This window comes from Gossypium hirsutum, chromosome A11 (assembly GCF_007990345.1).
Source record: "Gossypium hirsutum isolate 1008001.06 chromosome A11, Gossypium_hirsutum_v2.1, whole genome shotgun sequence".
Lineage (NCBI taxonomy): Eukaryota > Viridiplantae > Streptophyta > Magnoliopsida > Malvales > Malvaceae > Gossypium > Gossypium hirsutum.
In genome coordinates this window covers 88,420,719-88,438,515 of record NC_053434.1, presented here as the reverse complement: position 1 = coordinate 88,438,515, position 17,797 = coordinate 88,420,719, and the positions used below count along the sequence as shown (strand labels likewise).

The 17,797-nt window shown below is 37.8% G+C and overlaps 1 non-coding gene across 1 annotated transcript; it reads right to left on the bottom strand.

Annotated features, from left to right (window-relative positions):
* Nucleotides 1–6,767: 6,767 nt before the first annotated feature.
* LOC121210752 (small nucleolar RNA R71) lies at nucleotides 6,768–6,874 on the bottom strand. Its single transcript, XR_005905867.1, has one exon. It is a non-coding gene; the product is annotated as a small nucleolar RNA R71 (small nucleolar RNA).
* Nucleotides 6,875–17,797: the final 10,923 nt, after the last annotated feature.

Sequence of the window (17,797 nt, the reverse complement as noted above, 5' to 3'; positions counted from 1 at the left end):
CCAAAGGTTCATGAATAGTTGGTAATCTTATTGATGAATTATTGAATCAAATAATGAAAATGATACAATGGAAATATGATAACTTGGTATGAATTATATGTATGATTTGTTAATTATCTATGCATGATTATGATATTTTATATTTTCTTTAATTTGAATTATAGTAATACCACTAAGTATTTCCAATATTCAACGTACGGTTTTTTTCCGTGCACAAGCTAGGTAAAGTTGAAGTTTGGTGCAACATCCGATTTAATCCCGACCTCAGCTTAGTTTCTGGTGATGAATCTATCTTTTGGAAATGTGGTATGTAATAGGTTTCATTTTAGTCACTTTAATATATTTATGTTTTGGGTGTAAGTAATTTGTAACTTTTAAGAAGTTTTTGAAATGAATAGATGAATGTTATTTGATCAAGATTTATAAGTCAATGTATTGGGTATGAATTAAGTGTGTTTGATATGTGAAAATAGCTTTAAAATGGTGAAAAATCATGTTTTCACACGGCCAAGTCACATGGACGTGTGCTCAGGTCGTGTGGTAAAGTTAGAATTGCCCACAAGTTACTCCCACAGCCATGTGAGCAAGTTAGATCTGCCCACGAGCTGGCCCCACGGCTATGGGGGCCCCATGGGCAGGCCACACGAGCATGTCCTAAGCCACACGGGCGTGTGCCCCTATTTTCAAGGAAAAGTTTCCAAAGTTCTCGATTTAATCCCAAAACATTTTCTAAGTATATTTTGGTCCTCATAGGTCCATATTAGGGACTTAAAGATGGAATTTAAGAAATTTTAAATTGAAAGATAGATTTATGGTGTTGTTCGTTATTAGCGTTTAATTCCGGTAATGCCTCGTAACCTTGTTCCAGTGACGGGTTAGGGTTAAAGGGTGTTATATTTTATTGGTATTAGAGTTATCACGTTTAGCCGGTTCTCGGACTAAATCGAGCTTGTAAGTGAGTTTAGAAGTACATGTCACAGTCAAGTCAAAACTGAGTCGGGATTTTTGGATACTGACTTAATTAATTGTTTTTGTTTTATAGATTAAAGATGTCTGATGAACACCTTGATGATATAAATGAAGAAATGTTCACTGGGGATGAAGATTCGTATGATTTAGATGAAACAAAGTCAGCTACTCCCAGTGTAAATCCAGTTAGAAACCAACCCCCTAATGTAGAAAGAGATTAAAAAGGTAGAAGTGAATCTGAATTAGTAAAAATATTTGCTGATGCTCTTCAGCGAGCAGTGGAGTCTATACCTGCTACTACGACTGTATATGTTCCTAAACTGACCGCAATTAAGGAATTAAGAAAATCTGGTGCCATAGAGTTCTCGGGTCTAAAAGAAGTTGATCCGTCCATAGCTGAAAATTGGATGGATCGACCAAAAGAGTATTGCAACAACTAGAATGCACCCCTCGGGAAAGTCTATTATGTGTTGTATCATTACTGCAAGGGGAGGCTTATGTATGGTGAGAATCAGTGGTTTGACATTTACCAGAGAATCAGATAACTTAGGATCTATTTCAAAAAGAGTTTCAAAAGAAATATATTGGAGAAATGTATATCGAAGACAAGAAGCAAAAGTTTTTGACATTGCAATAGGGTGACATGTCAGTAATAAATTATGAGAGGGAATTCTCGAGACTCAGCAGATACGCCTCAGAGTTTATTCCAACTGAAGCTGACAGTTGTAAGAGATTTTTACGGAGTCTACAAGATGAGATCAAATTACAGTTTGTATCTCAACGTATCACTAAATTTGTTGATTTGATTGAGCGGGCAAAGATGGTAGAGCAAGTCTTAGGATTTGACAAAAAGTCCGAAACTTCTAAATTGGTTGGGAAATGTGTGGGAATTGCAAGTTCGAATCTTTACCTAAAAGATCCAGGGATTCTCGAAGTGGATGGAGATCCAGTTTTAGATCCGATAAAAGAGAAAAGAGTCAAAAGAAACAAACTACAGTATCCATCGGTAGTGTAAGAGCTCCGTCTCGAGATGTTAATATTCCAGATTGTGAACATTGCGAGAAAAGCACAGAGATGAATGCTGGAGATTGACCAGAGGGTGTTTTAAATGTGGACTACAGACCATTATATTAAAGATTGCCTGAAGAATGATAGTGCTACACCTGTGACATCACAAGATCAGTCTCTACTGTTAGAGGTAGATGATCGGGCAAAGGTGGATCAGTATCTAGAGGAGGAGGTATGAGAATAGGGAATGACATAGTGACCCAGCAGTCTGAAGCTAGGGTGCTGGCTAGAGCATATGTGGTTAGAACCGGCGAAGAAGGTGATGCTCATGATGTGGTAACAGGTATATTTCTATTATATTCTGATCCTATTCATGCTTTAATTGATCATGGATCTTCGCATTCCTATATTAATTCAAAATTAGTTGAGTCAGGAAAATTAAAATCTGAAATATCTAGAGTGTCTATTGAGGTGTCGAGTCCGTTGGGGCAAACAGTGTTAGTGAACTAGGTTTGTCCAAGATGCTCATTGATTATACAGAATAAAACTTTTCCGATTGACTTGTTAATTATGCCATTTGGGGATTTTGATATAATATTGGGAATGGACTGATTATCTGAACATGAAGTGATTTTGGACTGCTATAAAAAGAGATTCAGCATTCAGACAGCGAGTGAAGGTCGGGTTGAAGTAAATGGTATTCTTACTAGTGGGCTAGCATGAATTGTTTTAGCAATAAAGGCTAGTAAATTACTTCAGTAGGTTGTTCAGCATATTTGGCATATGTTATTAATTCAGATTCAGTTGGAAACAGTGCGGTAAAATTCGGACAGTTTGTAAGTTTCTTGATGAATTTCCTAAAGAATTACTGGGTTTACCGCCAGATAGGGAAGTCGAGTTCGCTATTAAGGTTTATCCGAGCATAGCTCCAATCTCTATACTTCCGTATCGAATGTCACCTACAGAGTTAAAAGAGCTGAAGATACAGTTGCAAGACTTATTAGACCGTGGTTTTATTCGACCGAGCATATCATCGTGGGGAGCTCCGATATTATTTGTTAATAAGAAAGATGGCTCGATGCGACTCCGCATTGACTATAGACAATTGAATAAGGTGACAATCAAGAGCAAGTATCCACTTCCTCGCATTGATGATTTGTTTGATCAGTTGAGAGGAGCTTCTGTATTTTCGAAGATTTATTTAAGATCAGAATACTACTAGTTGAAAGTAAAAGAAAGCGACATTCCAAAGACAACCTTTCGTACAAGGTATGGTCACTATGAGTTCTTAGTACTGCGATTCGGGTTGACAAATGCTCCAGCTGCTTTTATGGATCTTATGAATCGTATCTTTCAACCATATTTAGACCAGTTTGTAGTAGTTTTTATTGATGATATACTAGTTTATTCGAAGTCAGATTCAGAGCATGATCAGCATCTCAGGATTGTACTACAGATACTACGGGAAAAACAATTGTATGGAAAGCTCAGCAAATGTGAATTTTGGTTGTCAGAGGTTGTATTCCTGGGTCATGTAATATCTGCAGATGAAATCTGAGTTGATCCCAAGAAGATTGAAGTGATTGTATAGTGGAAATCACCAAGAAACATATCAGAGGTACGTAATTTTCTTAGTTTAGTTGGGTATTATAGAAGATTTGTAAATGGATTTTCGAAGATAGCTTTGCTGATGACCAAACTACTACAAAAGAGTGTACCATTTGTATGGGATGATCAGTGTCAAGAAAGTTTTGAAAAATGGAAGCAAATGTTGACAGAGGCACCAGTTCTAACATTACCAGAGTTGGGGAAAGATTTTATCGTATACAGTGATGCTTCATTAAGTAGTTTGGGTTGTGTAGTGATGTAAGAGGGGAAAGTAATAGCTTATGTATCTCGTCAGTTGAAACCACATGAACGTAACTATCCAACTCATGATTTGGAGCTAGCAGCAGTGATTTTTGCCTTTGAAGATTTGGAGACACTACTTATACGGTGAGAAATGCTATATTTATACGGATCATAAAAGTTTGAAATATCTCCTCTCCCAAAAAGAATTGAATTTGTGACAGAGACGGTGGATCGAGCTTTTAAAAGATTTTGATTGTGTCATAGATTATCATCCAAGAAAAGCTAATGTAGTGGCTGACGCTTTGAGTAAAAAAGCCGCAATTGATTTGAGAGCAATGTTTGCACAGCTCAGTATCAATGATGATGAGAGTTTGATAGCTGAATTGAGAGTTAAACCAGTGATGTTCGACCAGATTAAATCAGCTCAATTGAAAGATAACATTGAAGAAAAGAGAAATGATACAGACTGGTACGGTAGAAAATTTCAGCATTGATGCACATGGATTCTTAAGGTACCGAGATCGAGTTTGTGTTCCTGCTAAATCTAAATTGACAGAGTTAATGCTCTGAGAGGCACATGATGGTTCATTTGCTTTACACCCAGGAGGCACAAAGATGTATCATTATCTACGAGATCTGTATTGGTGGCCCGAAATAAAAAGAGATATAGTTGAATATGTTGGTAAATGTCTTACATGTCAGCGAGTAAAGGCGGAACATCAGGTTCCTACTAGATTACTTCAGCCGATAAGTATTCCTGAGTGGAAATGGGATCGTATCACAATGAATTTTGTTACGGGATTGCCACTGTCGGCGAGAAAAAAGAATGCAATTTGGGTAATAGTTGATCGACTTACTGAGTCAGTGATAAACCGTAATTTATACATATTTCTATCCTATGCTTAGCACATTTTATGGATGATTTTTCCTTAAATTTGGTGAATTCAATGCTCCTAATGCCTTAATTTCATATTTTATACTTAGGTGAGCATAGGAGAGTGAAAGGAACGAGAAACGGGCCAAAAATGGAGAAAATGGGCCAATGTACGAAATCAACACGGCCTGGACTTCCTCGCACGGGCAGACCACACGGTCGTGTCCCTTTGGCAAGGTCAAAGCACGATTTACACGGATAGATAACACGCCCGTGCCATTTAACAGCCTTAACCACGACATTAAGCAATCGTACACGGGCGTGTCCCTGCCGAGCCCAAGTTTAGTCCAAATCGGAAAAGGCCAATTTTGAGGGATCTTAGGCATTCCAAAGCCTATTTAAACACCTGATGAGGCACTTAGACAGGGGAGGTAGTGGAGGAAGGAAGGAATTGCTCAAGGAAAGCCGATCGATCCATCTCAGAAGCCGGATTCACCATCAAGACTGAAGATCTCCCTTCAAATTCCCTCTGGAGTTTTGGGTTTTCTTATGTTTTGTTATTTTTATTCTTTTGAGATGTTTTCTTTCATTAGTATGAACTAAAACTCATAAATACCTAAGGGGGATGAAACCCAAGACGGATCTTGTTATTATTATCTGAATTGTATGATAAATATTTGACTTGTTCTTAATTATGTGTTCTTAGTTCTTGTTTTGATATTCCAGGATATTGATTCAAGTTAAACTCTTATTCAGAGGAGGAATAGACCCTGTTTAAGAGTAAATTTGTCATAATTAAGTGGAGTTGGTTGCGCGCCTAGAGATAGGGTGATAAGATTTTGCCAGATTAGGGTGAAACCTAATAAAGAGATCCATAGATCGAGTTAATGCAACCCTAGTGCGTTAATTAGAAAGAGATTTCAATTATTCAAACTAGGGTTAGACGTTGTTAGTCTCGAGAGAGATAATAATATAACTTAAAGATCTCTATGGAACAAGTTGAATGAATAAATCGCCCGATTCAGAGTCAAATAACAATTGAAGTCTAGGTGGATTTTTCCTTAGGTATTGTCTCAATCAATCAAGTTTTCCAAAAAGTATTTTCCCCAAATTTCTTTTCTGTGATTTCTTAGTTTAATTAATTAGTCAAATAAACAAGATCCTTTTGTTTTTTAGGCTAGATAATAAAAAGAAAGTTGATACTAGTACTTTTAGTTCCTTTGGGTTCGATAATCCGGTCTTGCTAAAGCTATACTACTGTTCGATAGGTACACTTGCCTTTATCGTGATAATAGTTAGTTTCAAGAACGATTCATTATAAATATTTAAAACTTGTCATGAATATCACGTATCAAGTTTTTGGCGCCATTGCCGGGGAACTAAGATATTAGGAACACTCGATTTTTATTACTTTAGCCATTTTACTTTTATTGCAATTTAAATTTTTATTTTATTTTCTAATTCTTCATTTATTTTCTTCTGACAGGTTTTCTAGTTTATGACCAAGAGAAACCAGTCAGGACCACTACTTTTTGACGGTGAGATCAACCGCATAGTTTGCAGAAACAAAAGAGAAATAAGGTGAAGCCTAAGATACACAAAGGACGAGCAAGAGGACGATACTTCAACCACAACCGATGAGATGGCTGAAAACCAAGAAAATCCGCTACCTCTTGTGATTGTTGCTGATCCAGTAAATCAGAATCCTGCTCCACGCACTATGTATGATTATGCTAAACCTAAGTCAAGTATAGTTAAACTTGTTATTACTGCAAATAATTTTGAACTAAAACCTAACACAATTCAAATGATACAACAGTTTGTTCAGTTAGATGGTTTGCAGGACGAGGATCCCAATGCTCACTTGGCAAATTTCCTAGAATTTTGCGATACCTTTAAAATTAATGGCGTTTCTGATGACACCATTCGCCTTCGGTTGTTTCCCTTTTCATTAAGGAATAAGGCTAAACAATGGTTGAACTCCTAACCACGAGGGTCAATCACTACTTGGGAACAAATGATCGAAAAGTTTTTATTAAAATATTTTTTGCCGACTAAAACAGCTAAATTATGTAATGATATCTCTTATTTTGTGCAGATGGATTTAAAAACAGTCTACGATGCATGGGAGAGACACAAGGACCTTTTGAGAAGGTGCCCTCACCATGGGTTACTACTTTGGCTATAAGTTCAAACGTTTCATAATGGCCTGAATCCTTCGACACGGCAGATGATTAATGCAGCCACTGGAGGAACCATCAATAATAAGACACCTGAAGATGCCTATGAATTTATAGAGGAGATGTCACTGAATAACTATCAGTGGCAAGTTATGAGGACAAAGCCAACCAAAACAGCCGGCGTTTATAACGTCGATTCAGTCACCATGCTCTCTAATCAGGTAGAACTCTTGAATAAGAAAATTAATGGTTTTCTTAGTTCTTCACAGGTTCACCCAGTAATGCAGTACAAAGCAAATGGAGATGGATCGAGCAATTCAGAATACCCACCTTATGGCCACAACATGGAGAACAAGTAGTTAAATTACATGGGTAATAATCCTCGATCTCAAAACAATCCTTATAGAAATACTTACAATGTAGGTTGGAGGAATCACCCAAATTTTTCACGGGGAGGCCAAGGAAATCAGAAACCACCACCCCCTCCAGGCTTTCAGCAACCACCATACCAGCACGAGAAAAAGCCGAACCTTGAGGAGATGCTAACAAAATTCATCTCGGTGTTAGAGACTCATTTTTAGAATACTGAGACGGCACTCAGAAATCAATAAGCATCAATCCAGAGGCTCGAAACTCAGATTGGACAGCTCGCCAAATTGATTTCCGAACGACCACAAGGTAGCCTACCAAGCAACACTGAATCTAACCCAAGGGAGCAACTCAATGCAATTGCCCTTCAAGATGAGGAAAGGTTAGTGGCTAAACCAAGGCCAAAATCGATGGTAAGCAAAGGAAAGAATGAGGTAGGCCAAAATGAACAAAAATTGGTAAGTACAGAATATAAACCTCGTGTGCCATACCCAAATGCGATAAGGAAAGACCGTTCAGACAAACAATTTGGTAAATTTCTTAAAATTTTAAAGAAACTACATATTAACCTACCGTTTATTGAAGCACTTTCGCAGATGCCGAACGCAGTCAAATTTTTAAAGGAGCTTTTAGCAAATAAACGAAAGTTAGATGAAAGGTCGCATGTCGAGCTGAACGCGGTTTACTCAGCCATTCTTTAGAATAAGCTACCCAACAAACTAAAAGATCCAGGGAGTTTTACGATTCCTTGTTTAATTGGTAGTTTAGATGTTAATAATGCGTTGGCTGATCTAAGGGCTAGTATCAATGTTATGCCTTACAAATAGTTTAAGCAACTAGGTCTAGGGAAACCCAAACAAACTAGGATGAGCATTCAATTAGCAGATAAAACTGTCAAATTTCCTAAGGGTATCATTGAAGACGTACTCGTTTAAGCAACTGCTAGAACAATTATTGACATTGGCACAGGTGAACTCACACTTCATGTAGGAGGCGAAACAATCACCCTTCAAGCTCACAACTCGAACAACATATCAAAAATTGAAGGTGATTGTACAAATTGTTCTACTAAGACTGATCATACAGTGCAACCTATTTTGCAGGAAATAAGTTCGAAGGACACACATGAGCCATGTTCAATCTACAACAAAGAATCTACCTATGAAGAACGAATGTTACAAATCGAGGAGTTAGATGAATGGCTTATATTTAAACCGAGAAAACACGATAAACCAAAACTACGCCAGAACGAGCTCAATGCCTCACCAAATCAACTTAAGGTTGGAGATAGAGTTTCATTAGATGCCGTAGATCCTCACATGGACACTGCCAAACCAAATAAAGAAATTTCTCTTACGGTACTTAGCATTTTCCCATTTGGTACAGTCGAGGTAAGTCATCCCAAATTCGGCACCTTTAAGGTAAACAATACCTACCTAAAACCTTATTTTGATGGGATTCATAGCAGGAATGAGGAGTATAAACTCCTCGAACCACCATAACCATTCACCAGAGATGTAAGTCAAGCTTAGACTATAAATAAGCGCTTCTCAGGAGGCAACCCGAGCACTAATAATATTAATTTCTTTAAATTTTATTTTTAACATCTAACTTACTAACAGACTCATGAAACGCAGGCTTTCTAAAGCACATAGGGCCAGGCACACGGGCGTGCCTTAGGCCGTGTGAAAACAGGGCAAAATTTTCCCCAACACGAGATGCGATAAGTCACCACGGCCGTGCGTTAGGACTGTGGGCGAACTTTCCAAAACAACATGGGCGTGCAACACGCCCTTGTCTTAGAACTGCGGTTGAATCTGAGAAAATAGTACGAGTATTCGCCACGCCCGTGTCTAGAACCCGTGGTCGAACCTGTTAGATTAACACAGGCGTGGGCCTACATACACGAGCGCGGAAGAAGTGAATGAAGACAGACATGGCCGTGCGACATGTGCACCCACACGCCCAAGGAACACGGGCGTAGGCAAAATGTCAGACACGCCCAAATTCAAAATTCGTGAATCACACAGCCAAAAATTGGAGAACACGGGTGTGTCCCAAAATCTATAAATACCCTTCACTATTCATCATCTTCTTCACCCAAAATCCCTAAGCCTAACCGCTGCAAGACCACATGGCCTCCCTGCCACCCCCGTGCACCGCCTCCAACTCCATTTTGGACACACATTCTCATCCTTTTGGCATTTTTTTACTCTTTTCTCTCTATTTTCTTCATCCCTTTTTCTAATTTTATGATTCTTATGGTTTTAGTTGGTAGATTTTTTATTTATATTCATAGTTCTCATATAGTCATGCTTATATGTTTATTCTTTTCCATTTTAGTCAATGTTTTCTGATACATTCATTCTTTTCACGTGTTCCCATAAGAGTCTAGTTCAGTCATTTTATGTTGAAAAAAATCATGCTTTTATTATGTCAATTGCTATATAAACTTCTATCATTTAGATTAAACTAGTGAGTATTGTTAGTTGGACTAGTTAGTTTAACTATATTCATGATTGCTTCTTGAGTTAATTAATTATGCTATATTCTTTGTTCTTCTTCCAGGTATGCCATGTCAAGCTCACATGGCAAGAAAACTGTCGTTCCCGCTTCAAAAAAATGGAAAGGGGCGTCTTCTTCGAGCTCTACCGCAGAAATTCACCACCCATACCTCCAATTTCCACCCGAAAATCAAGAGGAGCTATTCCAAATCCTACAGGCCCGACCTTTAGGTGTAGGCTGCTGCATTGACTGGACAGTGCTTGAACAAGTCCAGTTGGCTGACGGTGTACAAGCACTTCTAACAACCGATCCATGGGACCTCTTTTTTTATATCATCGCCGACGTACCTTGAGCTCACACTTGAAATTTTCTCAACATTCCATGTTCAAGACGTCATGACCAACTTTGATGATCCTGGAACAGTCCAGTTTCGTCTCGGCAATTTAGTCCACCAGTTAGAGTTCGGTATAGCTTTGGTCCCGGGTTCAACCACCTACGACCCGAGCCGTTCCAAGGAATCGGCTCTCTCTCCCTCCTTGAGGAACCTACACGCCATCTTGGTACACACTTTGATAGGATGTCGATAGAGCACTGGTGTCGTCAACACTCATGATGCCTACTTTCTATGGAGCATGGCGAACGGGCATGTATTCGACCTCGCTTACTTTCTTGCCCTCGCCAATCGCCACCAGACGGAGCGGCATCGGAGGGGGGTCATCTCCATTGGCCCCTACGTGACTCGACTGGCACAGTACTTTGGACTCCTCAACACAGCAGCCCAATCATCCTCCCTTACTCTTATTGGCCAGATGTCCCCACAAGGCATCTCGAGCATGCTTAGTATAAGGATGATCGAGAAGCACCGAGGAACTCACCCTCCTCAGTATCGCCTCACCCAACCAGCCGAGAAGGGAGACCCTAAGGACATTACTAATGATGTCCCTTCACGTCATTAGGACCCACCGTCTCAGCCACCACCACCCTCTCGTCCAGTTCATACGGCGGCTTCATACGTTAACATCTCTGAGCGCCTTACTTGATTAGAGCAATAGTGTTTTCAGCGCTTCAATAACATTGATGCTACTTTACAGTAGATTTTTTAGCATTTCCACATCTCATCGCCACCCCCACCTCGTGAACCATCTAGCGATGAAGATGTTTAAAAGCTTTTATTTATTATTTTATGTTTAAGACTATTTTTTTATTTTTCTTTAAGCTTATTTTTATTAGGTTTTATAATTTTTATTTAACAATTTTGAATTTCGACTATTTCATATCGAGTAATTATTCTTCCTTATATATTCCCTAAAAATCTCTTGATTCTATCACAGTTATAAAGAGCTCCTAAGCTCATCATCACATAGGAACTAAAAACTCCACCGGGAAAGGTTCTCCACGACTGCAATGTCCTGCTCGACCACGACCATAGCTACCACCAAATATAATATTCTTTTGGGGCAGGACTTATGGACTAATGAACCTCTAACACCACCGGAGTATCCTCCTCCACTCTCACGCTAATTATTCTCCAAAACTCCAGTTCAAGGAATTCATTCATCATTCAAGAAGTTTCACTTTTCTAATTCTATCTTTTTCAATATATCTACCATTGTACATTGAGGGAAATGTACATCTTAAGTGTGAGGGGTCTTTTATATCAGAAAAATCCCTGAATTTTGTTTTATTCTCATGCGATCTTCTCATATCATTATTAGAATGAATTTCAATTAGTCTATAATGTTTATTGATATATCTTGAATTAAAACATAGGAATTTATGCATTGATTGTTTAAACTTTAAGACATTAGGGAATCAAGCATGATAAGTTGATTTTTTGAAGAATTAAAAGCTTTTAAGTTGTTTCCCCAAGTTTAAGTAGTATTTTGAGTTGGAAGTCACAAGTTTAAACATCAAAAAAGCCATAATTCTTGTGAGATATTGAGCCTTTAGAGCATATATTGTTTCTTTCATGCTCACTTTCATTATGAGTGTGTCAGTATCGAATTGTTATTCTAGAACTTGCTTGATTATGCATGTCAAGACCACACCATTTGATTTGATATGTCAAAATGATAAAGGCACTTAGGTTTAACCCACTCACTCCATAAAAGCCTACCTTCACAATTAACCCTTAGTGAACCCCCTTTAGCCTAACAACCCATTCATTGATTTACCCTCAATATTAACCCATAACTCATTATTGTTGAAATCCCTTAAATTAATTTGATCCCTATTTTTGTCGATATTTGAGTTGGAATAGTTGCTTAGCTATGTTTTATTCTATTTTGTAATTTGACTTGTTCTAAAATATATATATACACACATGTATACATATTAGTAGTAGTGATCTTCTAAGCTAAAGAAGTTAGATTCCATATTCTGAGAAAAAGCTCTATTGTACGCAATTGATGACAAGTCATTTTTTTAATTAGGCAATTTTTTAATTCAATCTCGATTCTAACCCTTTCTTTCAGCTTGTGACCACACCCTCTAACCAAAGCCACGTTACAACCCTCAAAAGACCTTTTGATTGATTTTCCATCTCAATTTATAGTGGTGGAGATTTGATTTTCATGCAAGCCTATGGTAATGACTTTTCATTATTGACTATTGAGTGCTTCATTTATTGTACTTAAACACCTCGAGTGATTTGAGTGAATCTTTAGTAAGGATGTGAAACTATATGATATTTTAAATCAAAGGTAATTACTTAGATGAGGGGAGACACCAATGTTTTCATAATAAAATGCTCAACTTGGAATGTTTCAAACTTTGATGTTCTTTCAGTTGAATTTTCAATGTATGATTACCTATGGATTATTTTGAGATATTATCGATAGAAATTATAAGCTGAAAAGAATTTATTTTGATGATAAGTTGAGGATTTGGCTTGAGGACAAGCAAATGCATAAGTATGGGGGTATTTGATAAACTGTAATTTATACATATTTTTATCCCATGCTTAGCACATTTTATGGATGATTTTTCCTTAAAATTGGTGAATTCGATGCTCCTAATGCCTTAAATTCATGTTTTATACTTAGGTGAGCATAGGAGAGTGACAGGAACGAGAATCGAGCCAAAAACAGAGAAAATGGGCTAACATAAGAAATCAACACGGCCTGGACTTCCTCGCACGGGAAGACCACAAGGCCGTGTCCCTTTGGCAAGGTCAAAGTATGATTTACAGGGATAGATTACATGCCCATGCCCATTTAACAGCCTTGACTACGGCTTTAAGTAATCGCACACGGGCGTGTCCCTGCCGAGCCCAAGTTTAGTCCAAATCAAAAAAGGCCAATTTTGAGGAATCTTAAGCATTCCAAAGCCTATTTAAACACCTGATGAGGCACTTAGATAGGGGAGGCAGAGGAGGAAGCAAGGAATTGCTCAAGGAAAACCGATCGATCCATCTCAGAAGCCAGATTCACCATCAAGACTAAAGATTTCCCTTCAAATTCCCTTAGGAGTTTTGGGTTTTTTTATGTTTTGTTATTTTTATTCTTTTGAGATGTTTTCTTTCATTAGTATGAACTAAAACCCTTAAATACCTAAGGGGGATAAAACCTAAGACGGATTTTGTTATTATTATCTAAATTGTATAATAAATATTTGACTTATTCTTAATTATGTGTTCTTAATTCTTGTTTTGCTATTCCAGGATATTGATTCAAGTTAAACTCTTATTTAGAGGAGCAAAAGACCCTGTTTAAGAGTAAATTTGTCACAATTAAGTGGAGCTGTTTGCGCGCCTAGAGATAGGGTGACAAGATTTTGCCAGATTAGGGTGAAACCTAATAAGGAGATCCATAGATCGAGTTAATGCAACCCTAAGGCGTTAATTAGAAAGAGATTTCAATTATTCAAACTAGGGTTAGACGTTGTTAGTCTCGAGAGAGATAATAATATAACTTTAGGATCTCTACGGAACAAGTTGAATGAATAAATCGTCCAATTTAAAGTCAAATAACAAGTGAAGTCTAGGTGGATTTTTCCTTAGGTATTGTTTTAATAAATCGAGTTTTCCAAAAAGTATTTTCCCCAAATTTCTTTTTTGTGGTTTCTTAGTTTAATTAATTAGTCAGATAAACAAGATCCTTTTATTTTTTAGGCTAGATAATAAAAAGTAAGTTGATACTAGTACTTTTAGTTCCTTTGGGTTTGATAATCCGGACTTGCTAAAGCTATACTACTGTTCGATAGGTACACCTGCCTTCATCGTGATAATAGTTAGTTTTAAGAAAAATTCATTATAAATATTTAAAACCTGTCACAAATATCACGTATCAGTCAATGCATTTTATAGCAGTCGGAACAGATTGGTCATTGCAAAAGCTTGCAGAAGTGTATATTCGAGAAATTGTTAGATTGCATGGTATTCCAATATCTATAATCTCAGATCGAGATCCTTGATTTACATCAAGATTTTGGAGACAGTTACATAAGTCACTAGGCACACGGCTTAATTTCAACACAGCATTTCATCTGCAAACTGACGGACAATCCGAACGGGTAATTCAAATATTAGAAGATATCCTTCAACCTTGCATCAGTGATTTTGAATCAGGTTGGGAATGTTATTTACCTTTAGCTGAATTTTTGTATAACAATAGTTTCCAATCAAGTATTCAAATGGCTCCATATGAGGCATTGTATGGACGAAGATGTAGATCACTTGTGTGTTGGACTGAACTAAATAAAAGAAAAGTGATTGGACTGGAATTGATTCAAGAAACAGAAGAGACAGTCAAGAAAATACAAGAGAGATTAAAAGCTACATTTGATAGACAAAAGTCCTACATTGATTTGAAACGATGGGACATTGAGTATTCAGTTGGGGATAAAGTATTAAAGTTTCTCCATAGAAGAAAGTGTTGAGATTTGGTCGGAAAGGTAAATTGAGCCCCTGTTACATTGGCCTGTATGAAATTGTAGAGAGAATCAGACCAGTTACGTATCGATTAGCTTTACCTCCAGAATTACAGAAGATACACAATGTTTTCCATGTTTCAATGCTACGCAGATATAGATCAGATCCTTCTCATGTCATTTCTATTGAACATATTGAGATTCAACCGGATTTATCTTATGAAGAAGAACCAATTGAGATTCTAGCACGGGAGATAAAATAATTAAGAAATAAAAGGGTTCCTCTAGTGAAAGTGCCATGGAAAAGTCATAAGGTGGAAGAAACAACTTGGGAATCTGAAGAAACTACGAGAGCTCAGTACCCCCATCTATTCTCGATAAATTTCGAGGACGAAATTTATTAAGGGGGAGAAATGTAATAACCCATATTTCACAGGCACCGGAAAAGTGAGTTTAGGGCTTCTGTTTTAGGAAAATGAGTTCTTAAATATTTATAAAAAAATATTTACGAGGTTAGTTGTGAGTTGAATTAGATTTTAATTAGGTGAATTTATCTTTAATTAGAAGTAATTAGTAGAAAGGATTAAATTAAATAGAGCATAAAAGCTTAATCATAGAATAGAGAAAGGATAAAGGATTAAATTAGTAATTAAACTAAATTAGTGACATGTGTAAGTTAGAAAACAAATACATGTGTATTTAAATTATTAGTACAAATGTATATAGTATATAAATTTACTTATAAATTAAGTAAAAGATATTTACTTATTATTATTATTATTATTATCTGCAACACCCCAAACCCGGCCTAGACGTTACGACCGAATCTGACGTGCCACATAAATTACCCGAAAACCTGACAAGCTTATAGTGTTACACCAGTTGTCGTAAAGGCCTTTATAGTTTTAAAGCCCGTATATGCCTAGTGTTTCATGCGGTTTCAAACGTGTATAGTTTTCAGTATGTCCGTTTTTATCAGAATTAAAGTTGCAGGTTTGCTTACCGAAAACATTATTATTTTGAAATCCCGATGTTCCTACTCTAGCAGTCGATAAATACCAAATCATAGCCCAATTAAAAGTTAAATCCCCAAATGGCCTTATTACAAAAATGAAAACCCAAATATAAAATCAGTAAATAAAAAAGTCATTCGTGATCGTGTGGCCACCCCGAGTCCCACGCAGCTCTAAATCGTCTAAGGCTGAGGATTATCTATACAATTAAAAGAAAGAGTGAGTTTGCGGAAACTCAGTGTGTAATCCCATGTCAGACTATAGAAAACAATGCATGCAGTAACAATCTGGGCCTGAGCCCTATACAGTATTAGTATAGTCTAGGCCTTAGCCCTTAAGCAGTAGCAGTGTGGGCCTAAGCCTAATACAGTTTCAGTATAGTGTAAAATGCAACCCATCCCAAAACCATCCAGCACACCACTCGTACCAACCAACACACCATGAGGGGATATCAATCAACCCACCCAACCAGCACACCAATATCGCAGCAAAGCTACCGGTAATAGTAAACGTAACGTAGTCACCAGTACAGTACTTCCTCCATATCATAAACCCAACCCCATGCAGATGTTGTGTCATAAATATTACATGTATGCAGTATGTCATACTCAAAACCAGTCATATAAATGTCATACGCATATCAATTAACCTACCACTAGCGTTATAAACGCCATTTCGTCAATTAAGGGTAAAATAGTAATATGTACCCCTCAGGAGTATTTCAGTCATTTAACCAATTTTAGGGTTTCGATGCAGATAACGACCCTTTAAAAGGTCTACAGTCGTCTCGAACGACTCAGACAACCCATATGGCCAAAACAGTATAAATGGGCCCAATCTTATTACTCGACCCAAGTGGGCCCGCACGCTTATGTGGCCCATTTAGCCCAATTTCGGTCATGGCTATGCGAACACCGTAGCCCAGTTCATTATTTTCCATTTACCGAAAATTTTGTCCATGTGGGGTCCACGAGTCCCTTGGGCCTGCACAGCCCATCTCGGCCCGACGAGGCCCATAACGGCCCGAGCCCACGAGAGCGCTCGTGGCAGCCTCTATAGTCTATCGCCCATGATTAGTGGCTCGATTTACCCTACGAGTGTTTGCACGCTCGTGAGACCTCAAATGTCGAAGTTTCGACTTTTCGGCTTTTCGTCTTTTGCCGATTCACAGTTACGTAGTGGTATGAATACACACCTTTGGCTTTTGGTCAGTAACAGAATGGTGTACGGTTACACACCTGTATGGAAAAGATATCACTACACACCACGTGCTTCACCTAAACCAACATAACGATCCCAAGTTAGTTCTCAATCATTCGAATTCACCCCCCTTTTAAAACTCTTATTCCCCCTAGTAACATTTATTGATTAATTTGATAGAATAAGTAGGGTTCACACCACCCTTAACCAACAACCTTCATCTACTGGTCAACAATCTGCACAGAAATCCCATCTATTTAGCAACCTTAAAAGTAATAAACTTAGACTAAGTGTACTTCTTACTGAAACGTAAACCGAGAGAGGAGGATAACAACTTTTGGCCAACCCCAAAATCACCTATAACAAAGCATGCGATGCCACGAACGTTCTCCAGACAGCAATCGATACAAAGAAGAGATTAAAGAGGGAGACTACTATAGAAAGAAGAAAGAGAATTGGCACCACTGTGAAACTACATTTGATAACCGTATTAGCAAGGCTCCACCATTGATAAAAACCCGACAACCAAGAGGAACTCACTTACCTTGATCAAAGTAGGGAAAAATTCAGTAGAGAAAGGAAGATATTCGGCTAGCACCAAGATAAACCCGAATAAGATGAGAAGGAAAAGAGAGTTTTAGCACAGGTTGGAGAGTGAACTGAAAGAGTTTATTCGGCACAAAGTGAAAAAATAAAAGGGAGAAATAGCAAGAAAGAATTTTAGTTTAACCTGAAAGATACCAAAAGAAATCGGCACAAGAGGGAAATGGCATCAAGAGAACAAAAATGCAAAACCTGAAATAGTCTAAAAGCAATTCAGCACCTATACTCCTCCTAAATGCCGAAAACATACTCCCCAAAACTCCTCTAGCCGAATTTCCACTCACAAGCACCCCTATTCAGCTCCAACTCCCACCAATTCAAATCCCTTGAAATCCTCCAAGATTTTCTCCCGTTAT